The sequence below is a fragment of the Schistocerca serialis genome, chromosome 2 (genome assembly GCF_023864345.2).
Source record: "Schistocerca serialis cubense isolate TAMUIC-IGC-003099 chromosome 2, iqSchSeri2.2, whole genome shotgun sequence".
Classification (NCBI taxonomy): Eukaryota; Metazoa; Arthropoda; class Insecta; order Orthoptera; family Acrididae; genus Schistocerca; species Schistocerca serialis.
Window position 1 is genome coordinate 1,122,367,474 of NC_064639.1, and position 23,886 is coordinate 1,122,391,359.

Here is a 23,886-nt window from a genome sequence, read left to right on the forward strand (position 1 = left end):
AAGTACCACATTTATTGAATTTTTTAGTTACGATGGCAACATCACTACAAGTTGTCTGTGAAGTAAGATGCACACAAGCAGTTTCCGTGGTGTAGCGGTAATCACGTGTGCCTAACACGCAGAAGGTCCCCGGTTCGATCCCGGGCGGAAACACTTTTTCATCACTTTAAGCAAGACGTACTAACATGCATCTGCTACCATCTGTACCCGAAACCCTCGTAATCGCCTTCACGCGTCGGACCCCAGTGTCAATTGCTCACATCGAATAAGAAATTCATTTGATATTGACGGCGAGCTTTTTGCGCTGACTCAGCCACTGACGTGCGATCAGTGTGCACAAAACGCTAGGGCTCGCCCGGGATTTGAACCCGGGACCTCCTGCACCCTAAGCAGGAATCATACCCCTAGACCAACGAGCCCTGTGACAGGGCGAATGCCAATTATTCCAGTCCCTCGATGTCGTCTAGGGTGCCCTGGATGTCTCGTGTACGCTGGCGGGATGGCGGCGACGCGAATTCCCGCGGTCGGCGGCCTTCCTGGGCTATTGGTACCTTCATGTAGAGCTGCCGCTGGGCTCGCAATGCCTGCTGCTGAGAAAGTGATTGCTTTTGCTGATATGACTTGCAATAACGACTGCGCGAAACGCCGCTATCTCGTTAGGGGTGCTACGGCAGACACCCTCTCGAGCACCCCGAAGACTTCTTGAGCCCTCGGCTGTGATGGGTTCCAGGCTGACAAAAGAACTGTCGTGTGTGCATTCGCGGACGAGAGAAAGTCTGAGGGAAGTTCGAGTGAACAAGGATGGACTCCTCGTGTCCGTCGTTTCCGTAGTGTAGCGGTTATCACGTCTGCTTCACACGCAGAAGGTCCCCGGTTCGATCCCGGTCGGGAACAGTATTTTCCTGCCTATGTCGTATTGTCCTCCAATGAGCCACGTCGTGTGTGGGTCTGCTGCATGTCCCTTCGTTTTGCAAGTACCACATTTATTGAATTTTTTAGTTACGATGGCAACATCACTACAAGTTGTCTGTGAAGTAAGATGCACACAAGCAGTTTCCGTGGTGTAGCGGTAATCACGTGTGCCTAACACGCAGAAGGTCCCCGGTTCGATCCCGGGCGGAAACACTTTTTCATCACTTTAAGCAAGACGTACTAACATGCATCTGCTACCATCTGTACCCGAAACCCTCGTAATCGCCTTCACGCGTCGGACCCGAGTGTCAATTGCTCACATCGAATAAGAAATTCATTTGATATTGACGGCGAGCTTTTTGCGCTGACTCAGCCACTGACGTGCGATCAGTTAGCACAAAACGCTAGGGCTCGTCCGGGATTTGAACCCGGGACCTCCTGCACCCTACGCAGGAATCATACCCCTAGACCAACGAGCCCTGTGACAGGGCGAATGCCAATTATTCCAGTCCCTCGATGTCGTCTAGGGTGCCCTGGATGTCTCGTGTACGCTGGCGGGATGGCGGCGACGCGAATTCCCGCGGTCGGCGGCCTTCCTGGGCTATTGGTACCTTCATGTAGAGCTGCCGCTGGGCTCGCAATGCCTGCTGCTGAGAAAGTGATTGCTTTTGCTGATATGACTTGCAATAACGACTGCGCGAAACGCCGCTATCTCGTTAGGGGTGCTACGGCAGACACCCTCTCGAGCACCCCGAAGACTTCTTGAGCCCTCGGCTGTGATGGGTTCCAGGCTGACAAAAGAACTGTCGTGTGTGCATTCGCGGAAGAGAGAAAGTCTGAGGCAAGTTCGAGTGAACAAGGATGGACTCCTCGTGTCCGTCGTTTCCGTAGTGTAGCGGTTATCACGTCTGCTTCACACGCAGAAGGTCCCCGGTTCGATCCCGGGCGGGAACAGTACTTTCCTGCCTATGTCGTATTGTCCTCCAATGAGCCACGTCGTGTGTGGATCTGCTGCATGTCCCTTCGTTTTGCAAGTACCACATTTATTGAATTTTTTAGTTACGATGGCAACATCACTACAAGTTGTCTGTGAAGTAAGGTGCACACAAGCAGTTTCCGTGGTGTAGCGGTTATCACGTCTGCCTAACACGCAGAAGGTCCCCGGTTCGATCCCGGGCGGAAACCCTTTTTCATCACTTTAAGCAAGACGTACTAACATGCATCTGCTACCATCTGTACCCGAAACCCTCGTATTCGCCTTCACGCGTCGGACCCGAGTGTCAATTGCTCACATCGAATAAGAAATTCATTTGATATTGACGACGAGCTTTTTGCGCTGACTCAGCCACTGACGTGCGATCAGTGTGCACAAAACGCTAGGGCTCGTCCGGGATTTGAACCCGGGACCTCCTGCACCCTAAGCAGGAATCATACCCCTAGACCAACGAGCCCTGTGACACAGCGAATGCCAATTATTCCAGTCCCTCGATGTCGTCCAGGGTGCCCTAGAAGTCCCGTGTACGCTGGCGGGATGGGGGCGGCGCGAATTCCCGCGGTCGGCGGCCTTCCTGGGCTATTGGTACCTTCATGTAGAGCTGCCGCTGGGCTCGCACTGCCTGCTACTGAGAAAGTGATTGCTTTTGCTGATATGACTTGCAATAACGACTGCGCGAAACGCCGCTATCTCGTTAGGGGTGCTACGGCAGACACCCTCTCGAGCACCCCGAAGACTTCTTGAGCCCTCGGCTGTGATGGGTTCCAGGCTGACAAAAGAACTGTCGTGTGTGCATTCGCGGACGAGAGAAAGTCTGAGGCAAGTTCGAGTGAACAAGGATGGACTCCTCGTGTCCGTCGTTTCCGTAGTGTAGCGGTTATCACGTCTGCTTCACACGCAGAAGGTCCCCGGTTCGATCCCGGTCGGGAACAGTATTTTCCTGCCTATGTCGTATTGTCCTCCAATGAGCCACGTCGTGTGTGGGTCTGCTGCATGTCCCTTCGTTTTGCAAGTACCACATTTATTGAATTTTTTAGTTACGATGGCAACATCACTACAAGTTGTCTGTGAAGTAAGATGCACACAAGCAGTTTCCGTGGTGTAGCGGTAATCACGTGTGCCTAACACGCAGAAGGTCCCCGGTTCGATCCCGGGCGGAAACACTTTTTCATCACTTTAAGCAAGACGTACTAACATGCATCTGCTACCATCTGTACCCGAAACCCTCGTAATCGCCTTCACGCGTCGGACCCCAGTGTCAATTGCTCACATCGAATAAGAAATTCATTTGATATTGACGGCGAGCTTTTTGCGCTGACTCAGCCACTGACGTGCGATCAGTGTGCACAAAACGCTAGGGCTCGCCCGGGATTTGAACCCGGGACCTCCTGCACCCTAAGCAGGAATCATACCCCTAGACCAACGAGCCCTGTGACAGGGCGAATGCCAATTATTCCAGTCCCTCGATGTCGTCTAGGGTGCCCTGGATGTCTCGTGTACGCTGGCGGGATGGCGGCGACGCGAATTCCCGCGGTCGGCGGCCTTCCTGGGCTATTGGTACCTTCATGTAGAGCTGCCGCTGGGCTCGCAATGCCTGCTGCTGAGAAAGTGATTGCTTTTGCTGATATGACTTGCAATAACGACTGCGCGAAACGCCGCTATCTCGTTAGGGGTGCTACGGCAGACACCCTCTCGAGCACCCCGAAGACTTCTTGAGCCCTCGGCTGTGATGGGTTCCAGGCTGACAAAAGAACTGTCGTGTGTGCATTCGCGGACGAGAGAAAGTCTGAGGCAAGTTCGAGTGAACAAGGATGGACTCCTCGTGTCCGTCGTTTCCGTAGTGTAGCGGTTATCACGTCTGCTTCACACGCAGAAGGTCCCCGGTTCGATCCCGGTCGGGAACAGTATTTTCCTGCCTATGTCGTATTGTCCTCCAATGAGCCACGTCGTGTGTGGGTCTGCTGCATGTCCCTTCGTTTTGCAAGTACCACATTTATTGAATTTTTTAGTTACGATGGCAACATCACTACAAGTTGTCTGTGAAGTAAGATGCACACAAGCAGTTTCCGTGGTGTAGCGGTAATCACGTGTGCCTAACACGCAGAAGGTCCCCGGTTCGATCCCGGGCGGAAACACTTTTTCATCACTTTAAGCAAGACGTACTAACATGCATCTGCTACCATCTGTACCCGAAACCCTCGTAATCGCCTTCACGCGTCGGACCCGAGTGTCAATTGCTCACATCGAATAAGAAATTCATTTGATATTGACGGCGAGCTTTTTGCGCTGACTCAGCCACTGACGTGCGATCAGTTAGCACAAAACGCTAGGGCTCGTCCGGGATTTGAACCCGGGACCTCCTGCACCCTACGCAGGAATCATACCCCTAGACCAACGAGCCCTGTGACAGGGCGAATGCCAATTATTCCAGTCCCTCGATGTCGTCTAGGGTGCCCTGGATGTCTCGTGTACGCTGGCGGGATGGCGGCGACGCGAATTCCCGCGGTCGGCGGCCTTCCTGGGCTATTGGTACCTTCATGTAGAGCTGCCGCTGGGCTCGCAATGCCTGCTGCTGAGAAAGTGATTGCTTTTGCTGATATGACTTGCAATAACGACTGCGCGAAACGCCGCTATCTCGTTAGGGGTGCTACGGCAGACACCCTCTCGAGCACCCCGAAGACTTCTTGAGCCCTCGGCTGTGATGGGTTCCAGGCTGACAAAAGAACTGTCGTGTGTGCATTCGCGGAAGAGAGAAAGTCTGAGGCAAGTTCGAGTGAACAAGGATGGACTCCTCGTGTCCGTCGTTTCCGTAGTGTAGCGGTTATCACGTCTGCTTCACACGCAGAAGGTCCCCGGTTCGATCCCGGGCGGGAACAGTACTTTCCTGCCTATGTCGTATTGTCCTCCAATGAGCCACGTCGTGTGTGGATCTGCTGCATGTCCCTTCGTTTTGCAAGTACCACATTTATTGAATTTTTTAGTTACGATGGCAACATCACTACAAGTTGTCTGTGAAGTAAGGTGCACACAAGCAGTTTCCGTGGTGTAGCGGTTATCACGTCTGCCTAACACGCAGAAGGTCCCCGGTTCGATCCCGGGCGGAAACCCTTTTTCATCACTTTAAGCAAGACGTACTAACATGCATCTGCTACCATCTGTACCCGAAACCCTCGTATTCGCCTTCACGCGTCGGACCCGAGTGTCAATTGCTCACATCGAATAAGAAATTCATTTGATATTGACGACGAGCTTTTTGCGCTGACTCAGCCACTGACGTGCGATCAGTGTGCACAAAACGCTAGGGCTCGTCCGGGATTTGAACCCGGGACCTCCTGCACCCTAAGCAGGAATCATACCCCTAGACCAACGAGCCCTGTGACACAGCAAATGCCAATTATTCCAGTCCCTCGATGTCGTCCAGGGTGCCCTAGAAGTCCCGTGTACGCTGGCGGGATGGGGGCGGCGCGAATTCCCGCGGTCGGCGGCCTTCCTGGGCTATTGGTACCTTCATGTAGAGCTGCCGCTGGGCTCGCACTGCCTGCTACTGAGAAAGTGATTGCTTTTGCTGATATGACTTGCAATAACGACTGCGCGAAACGCCGCTATCTCGTTAGGGGTGCTACGGCAGACACCCTCTCGAGCACCCCGAAGACTTCTTGAGCCCTCGGCTGTGATGGGTTCCAGGCTGACAAAAGAACTGTCGTGTGTGCATTCGCGGACGAGAGAAAGTCTGAGGCAAGTTCGAGTGAACAAGGATGGACTCCTCGTGTCCGTCGTTTCCGTAGTGTAGCGGTTATCACGTCTGCTTCACACGCAGAAGGTCCCCGGTTCGATCCCGGTCGGGAACAGTATTTTCCTGCCTATGTCGTATTGTCCTCCAATGAGCCACGTCGTGTGTGGGTCTGCTGCATGTCCCTTCGTTTTGCAAGTACCACATTTATTGAATTTTTTAGTTACGATGGCAACATCACTACAAGTTGTCTGTGAAGTAAGATGCACACAAGCAGTTTCCGTGGTGTAGCGGTAATCACGTGTGCCTAACACGCAGAAGGTCCCCGGTTCGATCCCGGGCGGAAACACTTTTTCATCACTTTAAGCAAGACGTACTAACATGCATCTGCTACCATCTGTACCCGAAACCCTCGTAATCGCCTTCACGCGTCGGACCCCAGTGTCAATTGCTCACATCGAATAAGAAATTCATTTGATATTGACGGCGAGCTTTTTGCGCTGACTCAGCCACTGACGTGCGATCAGTGTGCACAAAACGCTAGGGCTCGCCCGGGATTTGAACCCGGGACCTCCTGCACCCTAAGCAGGAATCATACCCCTAGACCAACGAGCCCTGTGACAGGGCGAATGCCAATTATTCCAGTCCCTCGATGTCGTCTAGGGTGCCCTGGATGTCTCGTGTACGCTGGCGGGATGGCGGCGACGCGAATTCCCGCGGTCGGCGGCCTTCCTGGGCTATTGGTACCTTCATGTAGAGCTGCCGCTGGGCTCGCAATGCCTGCTGCTGAGAAAGTGATTGCTTTTGCTGATATGACTTGCAATAACGACTGCGCGAAACGCCGCTATCTCGTTAGGGGTGCTACGGCAGACACCCTCTCGAGCACCCCGAAGACTTCTTGAGCCCTCGGCTGTGATGGGTTCCAGGCTGACAAAAGAACTGTCGTGTGTGCATTCGCGGACGAGAGAAAGTCTGAGGCAAGTTCGAGTGAACAAGGATGGACTCCTCGTGTCCGTCGTTTCCGTAGTGTAGCGGTTATCACGTCTGCTTCACACGCAGAAGGTCCCCGGTTCGATCCCGGTCGGGAACAGTATTTTCCTGCCTATGTCGTATTGTCCTCCAATGAGCCACGTCGTGTGTGGGTCTGCTGCATGTCCCTTCGTTTTGCAAGTACCACATTTATTGAATTTTTTAGTTACGATGGCAACATCACTACAAGTTGTCTGTGAAGTAAGATGCACACAAGCAGTTTCCGTGGTGTAGCGGTAATCACGTGTGCCTAACACGCAGAAGGTCCCCGGTTCGATCCCGGGCGGAAACACTTTTTCATCACTTTAAGCAAGACGTACTAACATGCATCTGCTACCATCTGTACCCGAAACCCTCGTAATCGCCTTCACGCGTCGGACCCGAGTGTCAATTGCTCACATCGAATAAGAAATTCATTTGATATTGACGGCGAGCTTTTTGCGCTGACTCAGCCACTGACGTGCGATCAGTTAGCACAAAACGCTAGGGCTCGTCCGGGATTTGAACCCGGGACCTCCTGCACCCTACGCAGGAATCATACCCCTAGACCAACGAGCCCTGTGACAGGGCGAATGCCAATTATTCCAGTCCCTCGATGTCGTCTAGGGTGCCCTGGATGTCTCGTGTACGCTGGCGGGATGGCGGCGACGCGAATTCCCGCGGTCGGCGGCCTTCCTGGGCTATTGGTACCTTCATGTAGAGCTGCCGCTGGGCTCGCAATGCCTGCTGCTGAGAAAGTGATTGCTTTTGCTGATATGACTTGCAATAACGACTGCGCGAAACGCCGCTATCTCGTTAGGGGTGCTACGGCAGACACCCTCTCGAGCACCCCGAAGACTTCTTGAGCCCTCGGCTGTGATGGGTTCCAGGCTGACAAAAGAACTGTCGTGTGTGCATTCGCGGAAGAGAGAAAGTCTGAGGCAAGTTCGAGTGAACAAGGATGGACTCCTCGTGTCCGTCGTTTCCGTAGTGTAGCGGTTATCACGTCTGCTTCACACGCAGAAGGTCCCCGGTTCGATCCCGGGCGGGAACAGTACTTTCCTGCCTATGTCGTATTGTCCTCCAATGAGCCACGTCGTGTGTGGATCTGCTGCATGTCCCTTCGTTTTGCAAGTACCACATTTATTGAATTTTTTAGTTACGATGGCAACATCACTACAAGTTGTCTGTGAAGTAAGGTGCACACAAGCAGTTTCCGTGGTGTAGCGGTTATCACGTCTGCCTAACACGCAGAAGGTCCCCGGTTCGATCCCGGGCGGAAACCCTTTTTCATCACTTTAAGCAAGACGTACTAACATGCATCTGCTACCATCTGTACCCGAAACCCTCGTATTCGCCTTCACGCGTCGGACCCGAGTGTCAATTGCTCACATCGAATAAGAAATTCATTTGATATTGACGACGAGCTTTTTGCGCTGACTCAGCCACTGACGTGCGATCAGTGTGCACAAAACGCTAGGGCTCGTCCGGGATTTGAACCCGGGACCTCCTGCACCCTAAGCAGGAATCATACCCCTAGACCAACGAGCCCTGTGACACAGCGAATGCCAATTATTCCAGTCCCTCGATGTCGTCCAGGGTGCCCTAGAAGTCCCGTGTACGCTGGCGGGATGGGGGCGGCGCGAATTCCCGCGGTCGGCGGCCTTCCTGGGCTATTGGTACCTTCATGTAGAGCTGCCGCTGGGCTCGCACTGCCTGCTACTGAGAAAGTGATTGCTTTTGCTGATATGACTTGCAATAACGACTGCGCGAAACGCCGCTATCTCGTTAGGGGTGCTACGGCAGACACCCTCTCGAGCACCCCGAAGACTTCTTGAGCCCTCGGCTGTGATGGGTTCCAGGCTGACAAAAGAACTGTCGTGTGTGCATTCGCGGACGAGAGAAAGTCTGAGGCAAGTTCGAGTGAACAAGGATGGACTCCTCGTGTCCGTCGTTTCCGTAGTGTAGCGGTTATCACGTCCGCTTCACACGCAGAAGGTCCCCGGTTCGATCCCGGTCGGGAACAGTATTTTCCTGCCTATGTCGTATTGTCCTCCAATGAGCCACGTCGTGTGTGGGTCTGCTGCATGTCCCTTCGTTTTGCAAGTACCACATTTATTGAATTTTTTAGTTACGATGGCAACATCACTACAAGTTGTCTGTGAAGTAAGATGCACACAAGCAGTTTCCGTGGTGTAGCGGTAATCACGTGTGCCTAACACGCAGAAGGTCCCCGGTTCGATCCCGGGCGGAAACACTTTTTCATCACTTTAAGCAAGACGTACTAACATGCATCTGCTACCATCTGTACCCGAAACCCTCGTAATCGCCTTCACGCGTCGGACCCCAGTGTCAATTGCTCACATCGAATAAGAAATTCATTTGATATTGACGGCGAGCTTTTTGCGCTGACTCAGCCACTGACGTGCGATCAGTGTGCACAAAACGCTAGGGCTCGCCCGGGATTTGAACCCGGGACCTCCTGCACCCTAAGCAGGAATCATACCCCTAGACCAACGAGCCCTGTGACAGGGCGAATGCCAATTATTCCAGTCCCTCGATGTCGTCTAGGGTGCCCTGGATGTCTCGTGTACGCTGGCGGGATGGCGGCGACGCGAATTCCCGCGGTCGGCGGCCTTCCTGGGCTATTGGTACCTTCATGTAGAGCTGCCGCTGGGCTCGCAATGCCTGCTGCTGAGAAAGTGATTGCTTTTGCTGATATGACTTGCAATAACGACTGCGCGAAACGCCGCTATCTCGTTAGGGGTGCTACGGCAGACACCCTCTCGAGCACCCCGAAGACTTCTTGAGCCCTCGGCTGTGATGGGTTCCAGGCTGACAAAAGAACTGTCGTGTGTGCATTCGCGGACGAGAGAAAGTCTGAGGCAAGTTCGAGTGAACAAGGATGGACTCCTCGTGTCCGTCGTTTCCGTAGTGTAGCGGTTATCACGTCTGCTTCACACGCAGAAGGTCCCCGGTTCGATCCCGGTCGGGAACAGTATTTTCCTGCCTATGTCGTATTGTCCTCCAATGAGCCACGTCGTGTGTGGGTCTGCTGCATGTCCCTTCGTTTTGCAAGTACCACATTTATTGAATTTTTTAGTTACGATGGCAACATCACTACAAGTTGTCTGTGAAGTAAGATGCACACAAGCAGTTTCCGTGGTGTAGCGGTAATCACGTGTGCCTAACACGCAGAAGGTCCCCGGTTCGATCCCGGGCGGAAACACTTTTTCATCACTTTAAGCAAGACGTACTAACATGCATCTGCTACCATCTGTACCCGAAACCCTCGTAATCGCCTTCACGCGTCGGACCCGAGTGTCAATTGCTCACATCGAATAAGAAATTCATTTGATATTGACGGCGAGCTTTTTGCGCTGACTCAGCCACTGACGTGCGATCAGTTAGCACAAAACGCTAGGGCTCGTCCGGGATTTGAACCCGGGACCTCCTGCACCCTACGCAGGAATCATACCCCTAGACCAACGAGCCCTGTGACAGGGCGAATGCCAATTATTCCAGTCCCTCGATGTCGTCTAGGGTGCCCTGGATGTCTCGTGTACGCTGGCGGGATGGCGGCGACGCGAATTCCCGCGGTCGGCGGCCTTCCTGGGCTATTGGTACCTTCATGTAGAGCTGCCGCTGGGCTCGCAATGCCTGCTGCTGAGAAAGTGATTGCTTTTGCTGATATGACTTGCAATAACGACTGCGCGAAACGCCGCTATCTCGTTAGGGGTGCTACGGCAGACACCCTCTCGAGCACCCCGAAGACTTCTTGAGCCCTCGGCTGTGATGGGTTCCAGGCTGACAAAAGAACTGTCGTGTGTGCATTCGCGGAAGAGAGAAAGTCTGAGGCAAGTTCGAGTGAACAAGGATGGACTCCTCGTGTCCGTCGTTTCCGTAGTGTAGCGGTTATCACGTCTGCTTCACACGCAGAAGGTCCCCGGTTCGATCCCGGGCGGGAACAGTACTTTCCTGCCTATGTCGTATTGTCCTCCAATGAGCCACGTCGTGTGTGGATCTGCTGCATGTCCCTTCGTTTTGCAAGTACCACATTTATTGAATTTTTTAGTTACGATGGCAACATCACTACAAGTTGTCTGTGAAGTAAGGTGCACACAAGCAGTTTCCGTGGTGTAGCGGTTATCACGTCTGCCTAACACGCAGAAGGTCCCCGGTTCGATCCCGGGCGGAAACCCTTTTTCATCACTTTAAGCAAGACGTACTAACATGCATCTGCTACCATCTGTACCCGAAACCCTCGTATTCGCCTTCACGCGTCGGACCCGAGTGTCAATTGCTCACATCGAATAAGAAATTCATTTGATATTGACGACGAGCTTTTTGCGCTGACTCAGCCACTGACGTGCGATCAGTGTGCACAAAACGCTAGGGCTCGTCCGGGATTTGAACCCGGGACCTCCTGCACCCTAAGCAGGAATCATACCCCTAGACCAACGAGCCCTGTGACACAGCGAATGCCAATTATTCCAGTCCCTCGATGTCGTCTAGGGTGCCCTGGATGTCTCGTGTACGCTGGCGGGATGGCGGCGACGCGAATTCCCGCGGTCGGCGGCCTTCCTGGGCTATTGGTACCTTCATGTAGAGCTGCCGCTGGGCTCGCAATGCCTGCTGCTGAGAAAGTGATTGCTTTTGCTGATATGACTTGCAATAACGACTGCGCGAAACGCCGCTATCTCGTTAGGGGTGCTACGGCAGACACCCTCTCGAGCACCCCGAAGACTTCTTGAGCCCTCGGCTGTGATGGGTTCCAGGCTGACAAAAGAACTGTCGTGTGTGCATTCGCGGAAGAGAGAAAGTCTGAGGCAAGTTCGAGTGAACAAGGATGGACTCCTCGTGTCCGTCGTTTCCGTAGTGTAGCGGTTATCACGTCTGCTTCACACGCAGAAGGTCCCCGGTTCGATCCCGGGCGGGAACAGTACTTTCCTGCCTATGTCGTATTGTCCTCCAATGAGCCACGTCGTGTGTGGATCTGCTGCATGTCCCTTCGTTTTGCAAGTACCACATTTATTGAATTTTTTAGTTACGATGGCAACATCACTACAAGTTGTCTGTGAAGTAAGGTGCACACAAGCAGTTTCCGTGGTGTAGCGGTTATCACGTCTGCCTAACACGCAGAAGGTCCCCGGTTCGATCCCGGGCGGAAACCCTTTTTCATCACTTTAAGCAAGACGTACTAACATGCATCTGCTACCATCTGTACCCGAAACCCTCGTATTCGCCTTCACGCGTCGGACCCGAGTGTCAATTGCTCACATCGAATAAGAAATTCATTTGATATTGACGACGAGCTTTTTGCGCTGACTCAGCCACTGACGTGCGATCAGTGTGCACAAAACGCTAGGGCTCGTCCGGGATTTGAACCCGGGACCTCCTGCACCCTAAGCAGGAATCATACCCCTAGACCAACGAGCCCTGTGACACAGCGAATGCCAATTATTCCAGTCCCTCGATGTCGTCCAGGGTGCCCTAGAAGTCCCGTGTACGCTGGCGGGATGGGGGCGGCGCGAATTCCCGCGGTCGGCGGCCTTCCTGGGCTATTGGTACCTTCATGTAGAGCTGCCGCTGGGCTCGCACTGCCTGCTACTGAGAAAGTGATTGCTTTTGCTGATATGACTTGCAATAACGACTGCGCGAAACGCCGCTATCTCGTTAGGGGTGCTACGGCAGACACCCTCTCGAGCACCCCGAAGACTTCTTGAGCCCTCGGCTGTGATGGGTTCCAGGCTGACAAAAGAACTGTCGTGTGTGCATTCGCGGACGAGAGAAAGTCTGAGGCAAGTTCGAGTGAACAAGGATGGACTCCTCGTGTCCGTCGTTTCCGTAGTGTAGCGGTTATCACGTCTGCTTCACACGCAGAAGGTCCCCGGTTCGATCCCGGTCGGGAACAGTATTTTCCTGCCTATGTCGTATTGTCCTCCAATGAGCCACGTCGTGTGTGGGTCTGCTGCATGTCCCTTCGTTTTGCAAGTACCACATTTATTGAATTTTTTAGTTACGATGGCAACATCACTACAAGTTGTCTGTGAAGTAAGATGCACACAAGCAGTTTCCGTGGTGTAGCGGTAATCACGTGTGCCTAACACGCAGAAGGTCCCCGGTTCGATCCCGGGCGGAAACACTTTTTCATCACTTTAAGCAAGACGTACTAACATGCATCTGCTACCATCTGTACCCGAAACCCTCGTAATCGCCTTCACGCGTCGGACCCCAGTGTCAATTGCTCACATCGAATAAGAAATTCATTTGATATTGACGGCGAGCTTTTTGCGCTGACTCAGCCACTGACGTGCGATCAGTGTGCACAAAACGCTAGGGCTCGCCCGGGATTTGAACCCGGGACCTCCTGCACCCTAAGCAGGAATCATACCCCTAGACCAACGAGCCCTGTGACAGGGCGAATGCCAATTATTCCAGTCCCTCGATGTCGTCTAGGGTGCCCTGGATGTCTCGTGTACGCTGGCGGGATGGCGGCGACGCGAATTCCCGCGGTCGGCGGCCTTCCTGGGCTATTGGTACCTTCATGTAGAGCTGCCGCTGGGCTCGCAATGCCTGCTGCTGAGAAAGTGATTGCTTTTGCTGATATGACTTGCAATAACGACTGCGCGAAACGCCGCTATCTCGTTAGGGGTGCTACGGCAGACACCCTCTCGAGCACCCCGAAGACTTCTTGAGCCCTCGGCTGTGATGGGTTCCAGGCTGACAAAAGAACTGTCGTGTGTGCATTCGCGGAAGAGAGAAAGTCTGAGGCAAGTTCGAGTGAACAAGGATGGACTCCTCGTGTCCGTCGTTTCCGTAGTGTAGCGGTTATCACGTCTGCTTCACACGCAGAAGGTCCCCGGTTCGATCCCGGGCGGGAACAGTACTTTCCTGCCTATGTCGTATTGTCCTCCAATGAGCCACGTCGTGTGTGGATCTGCTGCATGTCCCTTCGTTTTGCAAGTACCACATTTATTGAATTTTTTAGTTACGATGGCAACATCACTACAAGTTGTCTGTGAAGTAAGGTGCACACAAGCAGTTTCCGTGGTGTAGCGGTAATCACGTGTGCCTAACACGCAGAAGGTCCCCGGTTCGATCCCGGGCGGAAACACTTTTTCATCACTTTAAGCAAGACGTACTAACATGCATCTGCTACCATCTGTACCCGAAACCCTCGTAATCGCCTTCACGCGTCGGACCCGAGTGTCAATTGCTCACATCGAATAAGAAATTCATTTGATATTGACGGCGAGCTTTTTGCGCTGACTCAGCCACTGACGTGCGATCAGTTAGCACAAAACGCTAGGGCTCGTCCGGGATTTGAACCCGGGACCTCCTGCACCCTACGCAGGAATCATACCCCTAGACCAACGAGCCCTGTGACAGGGCGAATGCCAATTATTCCAGTCCCTCGATGTCGTCTAGGGTGCCCTGGATGTCTCGTGTACGCTGGCGGGATGGCGGCGACGCGAATTCCCGCGGTCGGCGGCCTTCCTGGGCTATTGGTACCTTCATGTAGAGCTGCCGCTGGGCTCGCAATGCCTGCTGCTGAGAAAGTGATTGCTTTTGCTGATATGACTTGCAATAACGACTGCGCGAAACGCCGCTATCTCGTTAGGGGTGCTACGGCAGACACCCTCTCGAGCACCCCGAAGACTTCTTGAGCCCTCGGCTGTGATGGGTTCCAGGCTGACAAAAGAACTGTCGTGTGTGCATTCGCGGAAGAGAGAAAGTCTGAGGCAAGTTCGAGTGAACAAGGATGGACTCCTCGTGTCCGTCGTTTCCGTAGTGTAGCGGTTATCACGTCTGCTTCACACGCAGAAGGTCCCCGGTTCGATCCCGGGCGGGAACAGTACTTTCCTGCCTATGTCGTATTGTCCTCCAATGAGCCACGTCGTGTGTGGATCTGCTGCATGTCCCTTCGTTTTGCAAGTACCACATTTATTGAATTTTTTAGTTACGATGGCAACATCACTACAAGTTGTCTGTGAAGTAAGGTGCACACAAGCAGTTTCCGTGGTGTAGCGGTTATCACGTCTGCCTAACACGCAGAAGGTCCCCGGTTCGATCCCGGGCGGAAACCCTTTTTCATCACTTTAAGCAAGACGTACTAACATGCATCTGCTACCATCTGTACCCGAAACCCTCGTATTCGCCTTCACGCGTCGGACCCGAGTGTCAATTGCTCACATCGAATAAGAAATTCATTTGATATTGACGACGAGCTTTTTGCGCTGACTCAGCCACTGACGTGCGATCAGTGTGCACAAAACGCTAGGGCTCGTCCGGGATTTGAACCCGGGACCTCCTGCACCCTAAGCAGGAATCATACCCCTAGACCAACGAGCCCTGTGACACAGCGAATGCCAATTATTCCAGTCCCTCGATGTCGTCTAGGGTGCCCTGGATGTCTCGTGTACGCTGGCGGGATGGCGGCGACGCGAATTCCCGCGGTCGGCGGCCTTCCTGGGCTATTGGTACCTTCATGTAGAGCTGCCGCTGGGCTCGCAATGCCTGCTGCTGAGAAAGTGATTGCTTTTGCTGATATGACTTGCAATAACGACTGCGCGAAACGCCGCTATCTCGTTAGGGGTGCTACGGCAGACACCCTCTCGAGCACCCCGAAGACTTCTTGAGCCCTCGGCTGTGATGGGTTCCAGGCTGACAAAAGAACTGTCGTGTGTGCATTCGCGGAAGAGAGAAAGTCTGAGGCAAGTTCGAGTGAACAAGGATGGACTCCTCGTGTCCGTCGTTTCCGTAGTGTAGCGGTTATCACGTCTGCTTCACACGCAGAAGGTCCCCGGTTCGATCCCGGGCGGGAACAGTACTTTCCTGCCTATGTCGTATTGTCCTCCAATGAGCCACGTCGTGTGTGGATCTGCTGCATGTCCCTTCGTTTTGCAAGTACCACATTTATTGAATTTTTTAGTTACGATGGCAACATCACTACAAGTTGTCTGTGAAGTAAGGTGCACACAAGCAGTTTCCGTGGTGTAGCGGTTATCACGTCTGCCTAACACGCAGAAGGTCCCCGGTTCGATCCCGGGCGGAAACCCTTTTTCATCACTTTAAGCAAGACGTACTAACATGCATCTGCTACCATCTGTACCCGAAACCCTCGTATTCGCCTTCACGCGTCGGACCCGAGTGTCAATTGCTCACATCGAATAAGAAATTCATTTGATATTGACGACGAGCTTTTTGCGCTGACTCAGCCACTGACGTGCGATCAGTGTGCACAAAACGCTAGGGCTCGTCCGGGATTTGAACCCGGGACCTCCTGCACCCTAAGCAGGAATCATACCCCTAGACCAACGAGCCCTGTGACACAGCGAATGCCAATTATTCCAGTCCCTCGATGTCGTCCAGGGTGCCCTAGAAGTCCCGTGTACGCTGGCGGGATGGGGGCGGCGCGAATTCCCGCGGTCGGCGGCCTTCCTGGGCTATTGGTACCTTCATGTAGAGCTGCCGCTGGGCTCGCACTGCCTGCTACTGAGAAAGTGATTGCTTTTGCTGATATGACTTGCAATAACGACTGCGCGAAACGCCGCTATCTCGTTAGGGGTGCTACGGCAGACACCCTCTCGAGCACCCCGAAGACTTCTTGAGCCCTCGGCTGTGATGGGTTCCAGGCTGACAAAAGAACTGTCGTGTGTGCATTCGCGGACGAGAGAAAGTCTGAGGCAAGTTCGAGTGAACAAGGATGGACTCCTCGTGTCCGTCGTTTCCGTAGTGTAGCGGTTATCACGTCTGCTTCACACGCAGAAGGTCCCCGGTTCGATCCCGGTCGGGAACAGTATTTTCCTGCCTATGTCGTATTGTCCTCCAATGAGCCACGTCGTGTGTGGGTCTGCTGCATGTCCCTTCGTTTTGCAAGTACCACATTTATTGAATTTTTTAGTTACGATGGCAACATCACTACAAGTTGTCTGTGAAGTAAGATGCACACAAGCAGTTTCCGTGGTGTAGCGGTAATCACGTGTGCCTAACACGCAGAAGGTCCCCGGTTCGATCCCGGGCGGAAACACTTTTTCATCACTTTAAGCAAGACGTACTAACATGCATCTGCTACCATCTGTACCCGAAACCCTCGTAATCGCCTTCACGCGTCGGACCCCAGTGTCAATTGCTCACATCGAATAAGAAATTCATTTGATATTGACGGCGAGCTTTTTGCGCTGACTCAGCCACTGACGTGCGATCAGTGTGCACAAAACGCTAGGGCTCGCCCGGGATTTGAACCCGGGACCTCCTGCACCCTAAGCAGGAATCATACCCCTAGACCAACGAGCCCTGTGACAGGGCGAATGCCAATTATTCCAGTCCCTCGATGTCGTCTAGGGTGCCCTGGATGTCTCGTGTACGCTGGCGGGATGGCGGCGACGCGAATTCCCGCGGTCGGCGGCCTTCCTGGGCTATTGGTACCTTCATGTAGAGCTGCCGCTGGGCTCGCAATGCCTGCTGCTGAGAAAGTGATTGCTTTTGCTGATATGACTTGCAATAACGACTGCGCGAAACGCCGCTATCTCGTTAGGGGTGCTACGGCAGACACCCTCTCGAGCACCCCGAAGACTTCTTGAGCCCTCGGCTGTGATGGGTTCCAGGCTGACAAAAGAACTGTCGTGTGTGCATTCGCGGAAGAGAGAAAGTCTGAGGCAAGTTCGAGTGAACAAGGATGGACTCCTCGTGTCCGTCGTTTCCGTAGTGTAGCGGTTATCACGTCTGCTTCACACGCAGAAGGTCCCCGGTTCGATCCCGGGCGGGAACAGTACTTTCCTGCCTATGTCGTATTGTCCTCCAATGAGCCACGTCGTGTGTGGATCTGCTGCATGTCCCTTCGTTTTGCAAGTACCACATTTATTGAATTTTTTAGTTACGATGGCAACATCACTACAAGTTGTCTGTGAAGTAAGGTGCACACAAGCAGTTTCCGTGGTGTAGCGGTAATCACGTGTGCCTAACACGCAGAAGGTCCCCGGTTCGATCCCGGGCGGAAACACTTTTTCATCACTTTAAGCAAGACGTACTAACATGCATCTGCTACCATCTGTACCCGAAACCCTCGTAATCGCCTTCACGCGTCGGACCCGAGTGTCAATTGCTCACATCGAATAAGAAATTCATTTGATATTGACGGCGAGCTTTTTGCGCTGACTCAGCCACTGACGTGCGATCAGTTAGCACAAAACGCTAGGGCTCGTCCGGGATTTGAACCCGGGACCTCCTGCACCCTACGCAGGAATCATACCCCTAGACCAACGAGCCCTGTGACAGGGCGAATGCCAATTATTCCAGTCCCTCGATGTCGTCTAGGGTGCCCTGGATGTCTCGTGTACGCTGGCGGGATGGCGGCGACGCGAATTCCCGCGGTCGGCGGCCTTCCTGGGCTATTGGTACCTTCATGTAGAGCTGCCGCTGGGCTCGCAATGCCTGCTGCTGAGAAAGTGATTGCTTTTGCTGATATGACTTGCAATAACGACTGCGCGAAACGCCGCTATCTCGTTAGGGGTGCTACGGCAGACACCCTCTCGAGCACCCCGAAGACTTCTTGAGCCCTCGGCTGTGATGGGTTCCAGGCTGACAAAAGAACTGTCGTGTGTGCATTCGCGGAAGAGAGAAAGTCTGAGGCAAGTTCGAGTGAACAAGGATGGACTCCTCGTGTCCGTCGTTTCCGTAGTGTAGCGGTTATCACGTCTGCTTCACACGCAGAAGGTCCCCGGTTCGATCCCGGGCGGGAACAGTACTTTCCTGCCTATGTCGTATTGTCCTCCAATGAGCCACGTCGTGTGTGGATCTGCTGCATGTCCCTTCGTTTTGCAAGTACCACATTTATTGAATTTTTTAGTTACGATGGCAACATCACTACAAGTTGTCTGTGAAGTAAGGTGCACACAAGCAGTTTCCGTGGTGTAGCGGTTATCACGTCTGCCTAACACGCAGAAGGTCCCCGGTTCGATCCCGGGCGGAAACCCTTTTTCATCACTTTAAGCAAGACGTACTAACATGCATCTGCTACCATCTGTACCCGAAACCCTCGTATTCGCCTTCACGCGTCGGACCCGAGTGTCAATTGCTCACATCGAATAAGAAATTCATTTGATATTGACGACGAGCTTTTTGCGCTGACTCAGCCACTGACGTGCGATCAGTGTGCACAAAACGCTAGGGCTCGTCCGGGATTTGAACCCGGGACCTCCTGCACCCTAAGCAGGAATCATACCCCTAGACCAACGAGCCCTGTGACACAGCGAATGCCAATTATTCCAGTCCCTCGATGTCGTCCAGGGTGCCCTAGAAGTCCCGTGTACGCTGGCGGGATGGGGGCGGCGCGAATTCCCGCGGTCGGCGGCCTTCCTGGGCTATTGGTACCTTCATGTAGAGCTGCCGCTGGGCTCGCACTGCCTGCTACTGAGAAAGTGATTGCTTTTGCTGATATGACTTGCAATAACGACTGCGCGAAACGCCGCTATCTCGTTAGGGGTGCTACGGCAGACACCCTCTCGAGCACCCCGAAGACTTCTTGAGCCCTCGGCTGTGATGGGTTCCAGGCTGACAAAAGAACTGTCGTGTGTGCATTCGCGGACGAGAGAAAGTCTGAGGCAAGTTCGAGTGAACAAGGATGGACTCCTCGTGTCCGTCGTTTCCGTAGTGTAGCGGTTATCACGTCTGCTTCACACGCAGAAGGTCCCCGGTTCGATCCCGGTCGGGAACAGTATTTTCCTGCCTATGTCGTATTGTCCTCCAATGAGCCACGTCGTGTGTGGGTCTGCTGCATGTCCCTTCGTTTTGCAAGTACCACATTTATTGAATTTTTTAGTTACGATGGCAACATCACTACAAGTTGTCTGTGAAGTAAGATGCACACAAGCAGTTTCCGTGGTGTAGCGGTAATCACGTGTGCCTAACACGCAGAAGGTCCCCGGTTCGATCCCGGGCGGAAACACTTTTTCATCACTTTAAGCAAGACGTACTAACATGCATCTGCTACCATCTGTACCCGAAACCCTCGTAATCGCCTTCACGCGTCGGACCCCAGTGTCAATTGCTCACATCGAATAAGAAATTCATTTGATATTGACGGCGAGCTTTTTGCGCTGACTCAGCCACTGACGTGCGATCAGTGTGCACAAAACGCTAGGGCTCGCCCGGGATTTGAACCCGGGACCTCCTGCACCCTAAGCAGGAATCATACCCCTAGACCAACGAGCCCTGTGACAGGGCGAATGCCAATTATTCCAGTCCCTCGATGTCGTCTAGGGTGCCCTGGATGTCTCGTGTACGCTGGCGGGATGGCGGCGACGCGAATTCCCGCGGTCGGCGGCCTTCCTGGGCTATTGGTACCTTCATGTAGAGCTGCCGCTGGGCTCGCAATGCCTGCTGCTGAGAAAGTGATTGCTTTTGCTGATATGACTTGCAATAACGACTGCGCGAAACGCCGCTATCTCGTTAGGGGTGCTACGGCAGACACCCTCTCGAGCACCCCGAAGACTTCTTGAGCCCTCGGCTGTGATGGGTTCCAGGCTGACAAAAGAACTGTCGTGTGTGCATTCGCGGAAGAGAGAAAGTCTGAGGCAAGTTCGAGTGAACAAGGATGGACTCCTCGTGTCCGTCGTTTCCGTAGTGTAGCGGTTATCACGTCTGCTTCACACGCAGAAGGTCCCCGGTTCGATCCCGGGCGGGAACAGTACTTTCCTGCCTATGTCGTATTGTCCTCCAATGAGCCACGTCGTGTGTGGATCTGCTGCATGTCCCTTCGTTTTGCAAGTACCACATTTATTGAATTTTTTAGTTACGATGGCAACATCACTACAAGTTGTCTGTGAAGTAAGGTGCACACAAGCAGTTTCCGTGGTGTAGCGGTAATCACGTGTGCCTAACACGCAGAAGGTCCCCGGTTCGATCCCGGGCGGAAACACTTTTTCATCACTTTAAGCAAGACGTACTAACATGCATCTGCTACCATCTGTACCCGAAACCCTCGTAATCGCCTTCACGCGTCGGACCCGAGTGTCAATTGCTCACATCGAATAAGAAATTCATTTGATATTGACGGCGAGCTTTTTGCGCTGACTCAGCCACTGACGTGCGATCAGTTAGCACAAAACGCTAGGGCTCGTCCGGGATTTGAACCCGGGACCTCCTGCACCCTACGCAGGAATCATACCCCTAGACCAACGAGCCCTGTGACAGGGCGAATGCCAATTATTCCAGTCCCTCGATGTCGTCTAGGGTGCCCTGGATGTCTCGTGTACGCTGGCGGGATGGCGGCGACGCGAATTCCCGCGGTCGGCGGCCTTCCTGGGCTATTGGTACCTTCATGTAGAGCTGCCGCTGGGCTCGCAATGCCTGCTGCTGAGAAAGTGATTGCTTTTGCTGATATGACTTGCAATAACGACTGCGCGAAACGCCGCTATCTCGTTAGGGGTGCTACGGCAGACACCCTCTCGAGCACCCCGAAGACTTCTTGAGCCCTCGGCTGTGATGGGTTCCAGGCTGACAAAAGAACTGTCGTGTGTGCATTCGCGGAAGAGAGAAAGTCTGAGGCAAGTTCGAGTGAACAAGGATGGACTCCTCGTGTCCGTCGTTTCCGTAGTGTAGCGGTTATCACGTCTGCTTCACACGCAGAAGGTCCCCGGTTCGATCCCGGGCGGGAACAGTACTTTCCTGCCTATGTCGTATTGTCCTCCAATGAGCCACGTCGTGTGTGGATCTGCTGCATGTCCCTTCGTTTTGCAAGTACCACATTTATTGAATTTTTTAGTTACGATGGCAACATCACTACAAGTTGTCTGTGAAGTAAGGTGCACACAAGCAGTTTCCGTGGTGTAGCGGTTATCACGTCTGCCTAACACGCAGAAGGTCCCCGGTTCGATCCCGGGCGGAAACCCTTTTTCATCACTTTAAGCAAGACGTACTAACATGCATCTGCTACCATCTGTACCCGAAACCCTCGTATTCGCCTTCACGCGTCGGACCCGAGTGTCAATTGCTCACATCGAATAAGAAATTCATTTGATATTGACGACGAGCTTTTTGCGCTGACTCAGCCACTGACGTGCGATCAGTGTGCACAAAACGCTAGGGCTCGTCCGGGATTTGAACCCGGGACCTCCTGCACCCTAAGCAGGAATCATACCCCTAGACCAACGAGCCCTGTGACACAGCGAATGCCAATTATTCCAGTCCCTCGATGTCGTCCAGGGTGCCCTAGAAGTCCCGTGTACGCTGGCGGGATGGGGGCGGCGCGAATTCCCGCGGTCGGCGGCCTTCCTGGGCTATTGGTACCTTCATGTAGAGCTGCCGCTGGGCTCGCACTGCCTGCTACTGAGAAAGTGATTGCTTTTGCTGATATGACTTGCAATAACGACTGCGCGAAACGCCGCTATCTCGTTAGGGGTGCTACGGCAGACACCCTCTCGAGCACCCCGAAGACTTCTTGAGCCCTCGGCTGTGATGGGTTCCAGGCTGACAAAAGAACTGTCGTGTGTGCATTCGCGGACGAGAGAAAGTCTGAGGCAAGTTCGAGTGAACAAGGATGGACTCCTCGTGTCCGTCGTTTCCGTAGTGTAGCGGTTATCACGTCTGCTTCACACGCAGAAGGTCCCCGGTTCGATCCCGGTCGGGAACAGTATTTTCCTGCCTATGTCGTATTGTCCTCCAATGAGCCACGTCGTGTGTGGGTCTGCTGCATGTCCCTTCGTTTTGCAAGTACCACATTTATTGAATTTTTTAGTTACGATGGCAACATCACTACAAGTTGTCTGTGAAGTAAGATGCACACAAGCAGTTTCCGTGGTGTAGCGGTAATCACGTGTGCCTAACACGCAGAAGGTCCCCGGTTCGATCCCGGGCGGAAACACTTTTTCATCACTTTAAGCAAGACGTACTAACATGCATCTGCTACCATCTGTACCCGAAACCCTCGTAATCGCCTTCACGCGTCGGACCCCAGTGTCAATTGCTCACATCGAATAAGAAATTCATTTGATATTGACGGCGAGCTTTTTGCGCTGACTCAGCCACTGACGTGCGATCAGTGTGCACAAAACGCTAGGGCTCGCCCGGGATTTGAACCCGGGACCTCCTGCACCCTAAGCAGGAATCATACCCCTAGACCAACGAGCCCTGTGACAGGGCGAATGCCAATTATTCCAGTCCCTCGATGTCGTCTAGGGTGCCCTGGATGTCTCGTGTACGCTGGCGGGATGGCGGCGACGCGAATTCCCGCGGTCGGCGGCCTTCCTGGGCTATTGGTACCTTCATGTAGAGCTGCCGCTGGGCTCGCACTGCCTGCTACTGAGAAAGTGATTGCTTTTGCTGATATGACTTGCAATAACGACTGCGCGAAACGCCGCTATCTCGTTAGGGGTGCTACGGCAGACACCCTCTCGAGCACCCCGAAGACTTCTTGAGCCCTCGGCTGTGATGGGTTCCAGGCTGACAAAAGAACTGTCGTGTGTGCATTCGCGGACGAGAGAAAGTCTGAGGCAAGTTCGAGTGAACAAGGATGGACTCCTCGTGTCCGTCGTTTCCGTAGTGTAGCGGTTATCACGTCTGCTTCACACGCAGAAGGTCCCCGGTTCGATCCCGGTCGGGAACAGTATTTTCCTGCCTATGTCGTATTGTCCTCCAATGAGCCACGTCGTGTGTGGGTCTGCTGCATGTCCCTTCGTTTTGCAAGTACCACATTTATTGAATTTTTTAGTTACGATGGCAACATCACTACAAGTTGTCTGTGAAGTAAGATGCACACAAGCAGTTTCCGTGGTGTAGCGGTAATCACGTGTGCCTAACACGCAGAAGGTCCCCGGTTCGATCCCGGGCGGAAACACTTTTTCATCACTTTAAGCAAGACGTACTAACATGCATCTGCTACCATCTGTACCCGAAACCCTCGTAATCGCCTTCACGCGTCGGACCCCAGTGTCAATTGCTCACATCGAATAAGAAATTCATTTGATATTGACGGCGAGCTTTTTGCGCTGACTCAGCCACTGACGTGCGATCAGTGTGCACAAAACGCTAGGGCTCGCCCGGGATTTGAACCCGGGACCTCCTGCACCCTAAGCAGGAATCATACCCCTAGACCAACGAGCCCTGTGACAGGGCGAATGCCAATTATTCCAGTCCCTCGATGTCGTCTAGGGTGCCCTGGATGTCTCGTGTACGCTGGCGGGATGGCGGCGACGCGAATTCCCGCGGTCGGCGGCCTTCCTGGGCTATTGGTACCTTCATG

General features: G+C 53.4%; 74 non-coding genes across 74 annotated transcripts; 49 read left to right on the top strand and 25 right to left on the bottom strand.

Annotated features, from left to right (window-relative positions):
* The first annotated feature begins 80 nt into the window (after positions 1 to 80).
* Trnav-aac (transfer RNA valine (anticodon AAC)) lies at positions 81 to 153 on the top strand. Its single transcript has one exon. It is a non-coding gene; the product is annotated as a tRNA-Val (tRNA).
* Positions 154 to 347: 194 nt separating this feature from the next.
* Positions 348 to 419, bottom strand: Trnap-agg (transfer RNA proline (anticodon AGG)). The gene has a single exon. It is a non-coding gene; the product is annotated as a tRNA-Pro (tRNA).
* A 402-nt stretch (positions 420 to 821) lies between these two features.
* On the top strand, positions 822 to 894 carry Trnav-cac (transfer RNA valine (anticodon CAC)). Its single transcript has one exon. It is a non-coding gene; the product is annotated as a tRNA-Val (tRNA).
* A 158-nt stretch (positions 895 to 1,052) lies between these two features.
* Positions 1,053 to 1,125, top strand: Trnav-aac (transfer RNA valine (anticodon AAC)). Its single transcript has one exon. It is a non-coding gene; the product is annotated as a tRNA-Val (tRNA).
* Positions 1,126 to 1,319: 194 nt separating this feature from the next.
* Trnap-agg (transfer RNA proline (anticodon AGG)) lies at positions 1,320 to 1,391 on the bottom strand. Its single transcript has one exon. It is a non-coding gene; the product is annotated as a tRNA-Pro (tRNA).
* Positions 1,392 to 1,793: 402 nt separating this feature from the next.
* On the top strand, positions 1,794 to 1,866 carry Trnav-cac (transfer RNA valine (anticodon CAC)). Its single transcript has one exon. It is a non-coding gene; the product is annotated as a tRNA-Val (tRNA).
* A 158-nt stretch (positions 1,867 to 2,024) lies between these two features.
* On the top strand, positions 2,025 to 2,097 carry Trnav-aac (transfer RNA valine (anticodon AAC)). Its single transcript has one exon. It is a non-coding gene; the product is annotated as a tRNA-Val (tRNA).
* A 194-nt stretch (positions 2,098 to 2,291) lies between these two features.
* Trnap-agg (transfer RNA proline (anticodon AGG)) lies at positions 2,292 to 2,363 on the bottom strand. Its single transcript has one exon. It is a non-coding gene; the product is annotated as a tRNA-Pro (tRNA).
* A 402-nt stretch (positions 2,364 to 2,765) lies between these two features.
* Positions 2,766 to 2,838, top strand: Trnav-cac (transfer RNA valine (anticodon CAC)). Its single transcript has one exon. It is a non-coding gene; the product is annotated as a tRNA-Val (tRNA).
* Positions 2,839 to 2,996: 158 nt separating this feature from the next.
* Positions 2,997 to 3,069, top strand: Trnav-aac (transfer RNA valine (anticodon AAC)). The gene has a single exon. It is a non-coding gene; the product is annotated as a tRNA-Val (tRNA).
* A 194-nt stretch (positions 3,070 to 3,263) lies between these two features.
* On the bottom strand, positions 3,264 to 3,335 carry Trnap-agg (transfer RNA proline (anticodon AGG)). Its single transcript has one exon. It is a non-coding gene; the product is annotated as a tRNA-Pro (tRNA).
* A 402-nt stretch (positions 3,336 to 3,737) lies between these two features.
* Trnav-cac (transfer RNA valine (anticodon CAC)) lies at positions 3,738 to 3,810 on the top strand. Its single transcript has one exon. It is a non-coding gene; the product is annotated as a tRNA-Val (tRNA).
* A 158-nt stretch (positions 3,811 to 3,968) lies between these two features.
* Trnav-aac (transfer RNA valine (anticodon AAC)) lies at positions 3,969 to 4,041 on the top strand. The gene has a single exon. It is a non-coding gene; the product is annotated as a tRNA-Val (tRNA).
* Positions 4,042 to 4,235: 194 nt separating this feature from the next.
* Trnap-agg (transfer RNA proline (anticodon AGG)) lies at positions 4,236 to 4,307 on the bottom strand. The gene has a single exon. It is a non-coding gene; the product is annotated as a tRNA-Pro (tRNA).
* A 402-nt stretch (positions 4,308 to 4,709) lies between these two features.
* Positions 4,710 to 4,782, top strand: Trnav-cac (transfer RNA valine (anticodon CAC)). The gene has a single exon. It is a non-coding gene; the product is annotated as a tRNA-Val (tRNA).
* Positions 4,783 to 4,940: 158 nt separating this feature from the next.
* Trnav-aac (transfer RNA valine (anticodon AAC)) lies at positions 4,941 to 5,013 on the top strand. Its single transcript has one exon. It is a non-coding gene; the product is annotated as a tRNA-Val (tRNA).
* Positions 5,014 to 5,207: 194 nt separating this feature from the next.
* On the bottom strand, positions 5,208 to 5,279 carry Trnap-agg (transfer RNA proline (anticodon AGG)). The gene has a single exon. It is a non-coding gene; the product is annotated as a tRNA-Pro (tRNA).
* Positions 5,280 to 5,681: 402 nt separating this feature from the next.
* Positions 5,682 to 5,754, top strand: Trnav-cac (transfer RNA valine (anticodon CAC)). The gene has a single exon. It is a non-coding gene; the product is annotated as a tRNA-Val (tRNA).
* Positions 5,755 to 5,912: 158 nt separating this feature from the next.
* Trnav-aac (transfer RNA valine (anticodon AAC)) lies at positions 5,913 to 5,985 on the top strand. Its single transcript has one exon. It is a non-coding gene; the product is annotated as a tRNA-Val (tRNA).
* A 194-nt stretch (positions 5,986 to 6,179) lies between these two features.
* Trnap-agg (transfer RNA proline (anticodon AGG)) lies at positions 6,180 to 6,251 on the bottom strand. Its single transcript has one exon. It is a non-coding gene; the product is annotated as a tRNA-Pro (tRNA).
* A 402-nt stretch (positions 6,252 to 6,653) lies between these two features.
* On the top strand, positions 6,654 to 6,726 carry Trnav-cac (transfer RNA valine (anticodon CAC)). The gene has a single exon. It is a non-coding gene; the product is annotated as a tRNA-Val (tRNA).
* Positions 6,727 to 6,884: 158 nt separating this feature from the next.
* On the top strand, positions 6,885 to 6,957 carry Trnav-aac (transfer RNA valine (anticodon AAC)). Its single transcript has one exon. It is a non-coding gene; the product is annotated as a tRNA-Val (tRNA).
* Positions 6,958 to 7,151: 194 nt separating this feature from the next.
* Trnap-agg (transfer RNA proline (anticodon AGG)) lies at positions 7,152 to 7,223 on the bottom strand. The gene has a single exon. It is a non-coding gene; the product is annotated as a tRNA-Pro (tRNA).
* A 402-nt stretch (positions 7,224 to 7,625) lies between these two features.
* Trnav-cac (transfer RNA valine (anticodon CAC)) lies at positions 7,626 to 7,698 on the top strand. Its single transcript has one exon. It is a non-coding gene; the product is annotated as a tRNA-Val (tRNA).
* A 158-nt stretch (positions 7,699 to 7,856) lies between these two features.
* Trnav-aac (transfer RNA valine (anticodon AAC)) lies at positions 7,857 to 7,929 on the top strand. Its single transcript has one exon. It is a non-coding gene; the product is annotated as a tRNA-Val (tRNA).
* Positions 7,930 to 8,123: 194 nt separating this feature from the next.
* On the bottom strand, positions 8,124 to 8,195 carry Trnap-agg (transfer RNA proline (anticodon AGG)). The gene has a single exon. It is a non-coding gene; the product is annotated as a tRNA-Pro (tRNA).
* A 402-nt stretch (positions 8,196 to 8,597) lies between these two features.
* Trnav-cac (transfer RNA valine (anticodon CAC)) lies at positions 8,598 to 8,670 on the top strand. Its single transcript has one exon. It is a non-coding gene; the product is annotated as a tRNA-Val (tRNA).
* Positions 8,671 to 8,828: 158 nt separating this feature from the next.
* On the top strand, positions 8,829 to 8,901 carry Trnav-aac (transfer RNA valine (anticodon AAC)). Its single transcript has one exon. It is a non-coding gene; the product is annotated as a tRNA-Val (tRNA).
* Positions 8,902 to 9,095: 194 nt separating this feature from the next.
* Trnap-agg (transfer RNA proline (anticodon AGG)) lies at positions 9,096 to 9,167 on the bottom strand. Its single transcript has one exon. It is a non-coding gene; the product is annotated as a tRNA-Pro (tRNA).
* A 402-nt stretch (positions 9,168 to 9,569) lies between these two features.
* Trnav-cac (transfer RNA valine (anticodon CAC)) lies at positions 9,570 to 9,642 on the top strand. Its single transcript has one exon. It is a non-coding gene; the product is annotated as a tRNA-Val (tRNA).
* A 158-nt stretch (positions 9,643 to 9,800) lies between these two features.
* On the top strand, positions 9,801 to 9,873 carry Trnav-aac (transfer RNA valine (anticodon AAC)). The gene has a single exon. It is a non-coding gene; the product is annotated as a tRNA-Val (tRNA).
* A 194-nt stretch (positions 9,874 to 10,067) lies between these two features.
* Trnap-agg (transfer RNA proline (anticodon AGG)) lies at positions 10,068 to 10,139 on the bottom strand. The gene has a single exon. It is a non-coding gene; the product is annotated as a tRNA-Pro (tRNA).
* Positions 10,140 to 10,541: 402 nt separating this feature from the next.
* Trnav-cac (transfer RNA valine (anticodon CAC)) lies at positions 10,542 to 10,614 on the top strand. Its single transcript has one exon. It is a non-coding gene; the product is annotated as a tRNA-Val (tRNA).
* Positions 10,615 to 10,772: 158 nt separating this feature from the next.
* On the top strand, positions 10,773 to 10,845 carry Trnav-aac (transfer RNA valine (anticodon AAC)). Its single transcript has one exon. It is a non-coding gene; the product is annotated as a tRNA-Val (tRNA).
* Positions 10,846 to 11,039: 194 nt separating this feature from the next.
* On the bottom strand, positions 11,040 to 11,111 carry Trnap-agg (transfer RNA proline (anticodon AGG)). Its single transcript has one exon. It is a non-coding gene; the product is annotated as a tRNA-Pro (tRNA).
* A 402-nt stretch (positions 11,112 to 11,513) lies between these two features.
* Trnav-cac (transfer RNA valine (anticodon CAC)) lies at positions 11,514 to 11,586 on the top strand. The gene has a single exon. It is a non-coding gene; the product is annotated as a tRNA-Val (tRNA).
* A 158-nt stretch (positions 11,587 to 11,744) lies between these two features.
* Positions 11,745 to 11,817, top strand: Trnav-aac (transfer RNA valine (anticodon AAC)). The gene has a single exon. It is a non-coding gene; the product is annotated as a tRNA-Val (tRNA).
* Positions 11,818 to 12,011: 194 nt separating this feature from the next.
* Positions 12,012 to 12,083, bottom strand: Trnap-agg (transfer RNA proline (anticodon AGG)). The gene has a single exon. It is a non-coding gene; the product is annotated as a tRNA-Pro (tRNA).
* A 402-nt stretch (positions 12,084 to 12,485) lies between these two features.
* On the top strand, positions 12,486 to 12,558 carry Trnav-cac (transfer RNA valine (anticodon CAC)). The gene has a single exon. It is a non-coding gene; the product is annotated as a tRNA-Val (tRNA).
* Positions 12,559 to 12,716: 158 nt separating this feature from the next.
* Trnav-aac (transfer RNA valine (anticodon AAC)) lies at positions 12,717 to 12,789 on the top strand. Its single transcript has one exon. It is a non-coding gene; the product is annotated as a tRNA-Val (tRNA).
* Positions 12,790 to 12,983: 194 nt separating this feature from the next.
* Positions 12,984 to 13,055, bottom strand: Trnap-agg (transfer RNA proline (anticodon AGG)). The gene has a single exon. It is a non-coding gene; the product is annotated as a tRNA-Pro (tRNA).
* A 402-nt stretch (positions 13,056 to 13,457) lies between these two features.
* On the top strand, positions 13,458 to 13,530 carry Trnav-cac (transfer RNA valine (anticodon CAC)). Its single transcript has one exon. It is a non-coding gene; the product is annotated as a tRNA-Val (tRNA).
* Positions 13,531 to 13,688: 158 nt separating this feature from the next.
* On the top strand, positions 13,689 to 13,761 carry Trnav-aac (transfer RNA valine (anticodon AAC)). The gene has a single exon. It is a non-coding gene; the product is annotated as a tRNA-Val (tRNA).
* A 194-nt stretch (positions 13,762 to 13,955) lies between these two features.
* On the bottom strand, positions 13,956 to 14,027 carry Trnap-agg (transfer RNA proline (anticodon AGG)). The gene has a single exon. It is a non-coding gene; the product is annotated as a tRNA-Pro (tRNA).
* A 402-nt stretch (positions 14,028 to 14,429) lies between these two features.
* On the top strand, positions 14,430 to 14,502 carry Trnav-cac (transfer RNA valine (anticodon CAC)). Its single transcript has one exon. It is a non-coding gene; the product is annotated as a tRNA-Val (tRNA).
* Positions 14,503 to 14,660: 158 nt separating this feature from the next.
* On the top strand, positions 14,661 to 14,733 carry Trnav-aac (transfer RNA valine (anticodon AAC)). Its single transcript has one exon. It is a non-coding gene; the product is annotated as a tRNA-Val (tRNA).
* Positions 14,734 to 14,927: 194 nt separating this feature from the next.
* On the bottom strand, positions 14,928 to 14,999 carry Trnap-agg (transfer RNA proline (anticodon AGG)). The gene has a single exon. It is a non-coding gene; the product is annotated as a tRNA-Pro (tRNA).
* A 402-nt stretch (positions 15,000 to 15,401) lies between these two features.
* Positions 15,402 to 15,474, top strand: Trnav-cac (transfer RNA valine (anticodon CAC)). The gene has a single exon. It is a non-coding gene; the product is annotated as a tRNA-Val (tRNA).
* A 158-nt stretch (positions 15,475 to 15,632) lies between these two features.
* Trnav-aac (transfer RNA valine (anticodon AAC)) lies at positions 15,633 to 15,705 on the top strand. Its single transcript has one exon. It is a non-coding gene; the product is annotated as a tRNA-Val (tRNA).
* Positions 15,706 to 15,899: 194 nt separating this feature from the next.
* Positions 15,900 to 15,971, bottom strand: Trnap-agg (transfer RNA proline (anticodon AGG)). The gene has a single exon. It is a non-coding gene; the product is annotated as a tRNA-Pro (tRNA).
* A 402-nt stretch (positions 15,972 to 16,373) lies between these two features.
* Trnav-cac (transfer RNA valine (anticodon CAC)) lies at positions 16,374 to 16,446 on the top strand. The gene has a single exon. It is a non-coding gene; the product is annotated as a tRNA-Val (tRNA).
* A 158-nt stretch (positions 16,447 to 16,604) lies between these two features.
* Positions 16,605 to 16,677, top strand: Trnav-aac (transfer RNA valine (anticodon AAC)). Its single transcript has one exon. It is a non-coding gene; the product is annotated as a tRNA-Val (tRNA).
* Positions 16,678 to 16,871: 194 nt separating this feature from the next.
* Trnap-agg (transfer RNA proline (anticodon AGG)) lies at positions 16,872 to 16,943 on the bottom strand. The gene has a single exon. It is a non-coding gene; the product is annotated as a tRNA-Pro (tRNA).
* A 402-nt stretch (positions 16,944 to 17,345) lies between these two features.
* On the top strand, positions 17,346 to 17,418 carry Trnav-cac (transfer RNA valine (anticodon CAC)). The gene has a single exon. It is a non-coding gene; the product is annotated as a tRNA-Val (tRNA).
* Positions 17,419 to 17,576: 158 nt separating this feature from the next.
* On the top strand, positions 17,577 to 17,649 carry Trnav-aac (transfer RNA valine (anticodon AAC)). The gene has a single exon. It is a non-coding gene; the product is annotated as a tRNA-Val (tRNA).
* Positions 17,650 to 17,843: 194 nt separating this feature from the next.
* On the bottom strand, positions 17,844 to 17,915 carry Trnap-agg (transfer RNA proline (anticodon AGG)). Its single transcript has one exon. It is a non-coding gene; the product is annotated as a tRNA-Pro (tRNA).
* A 402-nt stretch (positions 17,916 to 18,317) lies between these two features.
* Positions 18,318 to 18,390, top strand: Trnav-cac (transfer RNA valine (anticodon CAC)). The gene has a single exon. It is a non-coding gene; the product is annotated as a tRNA-Val (tRNA).
* Positions 18,391 to 18,548: 158 nt separating this feature from the next.
* Trnav-aac (transfer RNA valine (anticodon AAC)) lies at positions 18,549 to 18,621 on the top strand. Its single transcript has one exon. It is a non-coding gene; the product is annotated as a tRNA-Val (tRNA).
* A 194-nt stretch (positions 18,622 to 18,815) lies between these two features.
* Trnap-agg (transfer RNA proline (anticodon AGG)) lies at positions 18,816 to 18,887 on the bottom strand. The gene has a single exon. It is a non-coding gene; the product is annotated as a tRNA-Pro (tRNA).
* Positions 18,888 to 19,289: 402 nt separating this feature from the next.
* Positions 19,290 to 19,362, top strand: Trnav-cac (transfer RNA valine (anticodon CAC)). The gene has a single exon. It is a non-coding gene; the product is annotated as a tRNA-Val (tRNA).
* A 158-nt stretch (positions 19,363 to 19,520) lies between these two features.
* On the top strand, positions 19,521 to 19,593 carry Trnav-aac (transfer RNA valine (anticodon AAC)). The gene has a single exon. It is a non-coding gene; the product is annotated as a tRNA-Val (tRNA).
* Positions 19,594 to 19,787: 194 nt separating this feature from the next.
* Positions 19,788 to 19,859, bottom strand: Trnap-agg (transfer RNA proline (anticodon AGG)). The gene has a single exon. It is a non-coding gene; the product is annotated as a tRNA-Pro (tRNA).
* Positions 19,860 to 20,261: 402 nt separating this feature from the next.
* Trnav-cac (transfer RNA valine (anticodon CAC)) lies at positions 20,262 to 20,334 on the top strand. The gene has a single exon. It is a non-coding gene; the product is annotated as a tRNA-Val (tRNA).
* Positions 20,335 to 20,492: 158 nt separating this feature from the next.
* Positions 20,493 to 20,565, top strand: Trnav-aac (transfer RNA valine (anticodon AAC)). Its single transcript has one exon. It is a non-coding gene; the product is annotated as a tRNA-Val (tRNA).
* Positions 20,566 to 20,759: 194 nt separating this feature from the next.
* Positions 20,760 to 20,831, bottom strand: Trnap-agg (transfer RNA proline (anticodon AGG)). The gene has a single exon. It is a non-coding gene; the product is annotated as a tRNA-Pro (tRNA).
* Positions 20,832 to 21,233: 402 nt separating this feature from the next.
* On the top strand, positions 21,234 to 21,306 carry Trnav-cac (transfer RNA valine (anticodon CAC)). The gene has a single exon. It is a non-coding gene; the product is annotated as a tRNA-Val (tRNA).
* Positions 21,307 to 21,464: 158 nt separating this feature from the next.
* Trnav-aac (transfer RNA valine (anticodon AAC)) lies at positions 21,465 to 21,537 on the top strand. Its single transcript has one exon. It is a non-coding gene; the product is annotated as a tRNA-Val (tRNA).
* A 194-nt stretch (positions 21,538 to 21,731) lies between these two features.
* Trnap-agg (transfer RNA proline (anticodon AGG)) lies at positions 21,732 to 21,803 on the bottom strand. The gene has a single exon. It is a non-coding gene; the product is annotated as a tRNA-Pro (tRNA).
* Positions 21,804 to 22,205: 402 nt separating this feature from the next.
* Positions 22,206 to 22,278, top strand: Trnav-cac (transfer RNA valine (anticodon CAC)). Its single transcript has one exon. It is a non-coding gene; the product is annotated as a tRNA-Val (tRNA).
* A 158-nt stretch (positions 22,279 to 22,436) lies between these two features.
* On the top strand, positions 22,437 to 22,509 carry Trnav-aac (transfer RNA valine (anticodon AAC)). Its single transcript has one exon. It is a non-coding gene; the product is annotated as a tRNA-Val (tRNA).
* Positions 22,510 to 22,703: 194 nt separating this feature from the next.
* On the bottom strand, positions 22,704 to 22,775 carry Trnap-agg (transfer RNA proline (anticodon AGG)). Its single transcript has one exon. It is a non-coding gene; the product is annotated as a tRNA-Pro (tRNA).
* Positions 22,776 to 23,177: 402 nt separating this feature from the next.
* On the top strand, positions 23,178 to 23,250 carry Trnav-cac (transfer RNA valine (anticodon CAC)). The gene has a single exon. It is a non-coding gene; the product is annotated as a tRNA-Val (tRNA).
* Positions 23,251 to 23,408: 158 nt separating this feature from the next.
* Positions 23,409 to 23,481, top strand: Trnav-aac (transfer RNA valine (anticodon AAC)). The gene has a single exon. It is a non-coding gene; the product is annotated as a tRNA-Val (tRNA).
* Positions 23,482 to 23,675: 194 nt separating this feature from the next.
* Positions 23,676 to 23,747, bottom strand: Trnap-agg (transfer RNA proline (anticodon AGG)). The gene has a single exon. It is a non-coding gene; the product is annotated as a tRNA-Pro (tRNA).
* Positions 23,748 to 23,886: the final 139 nt, after the last annotated feature.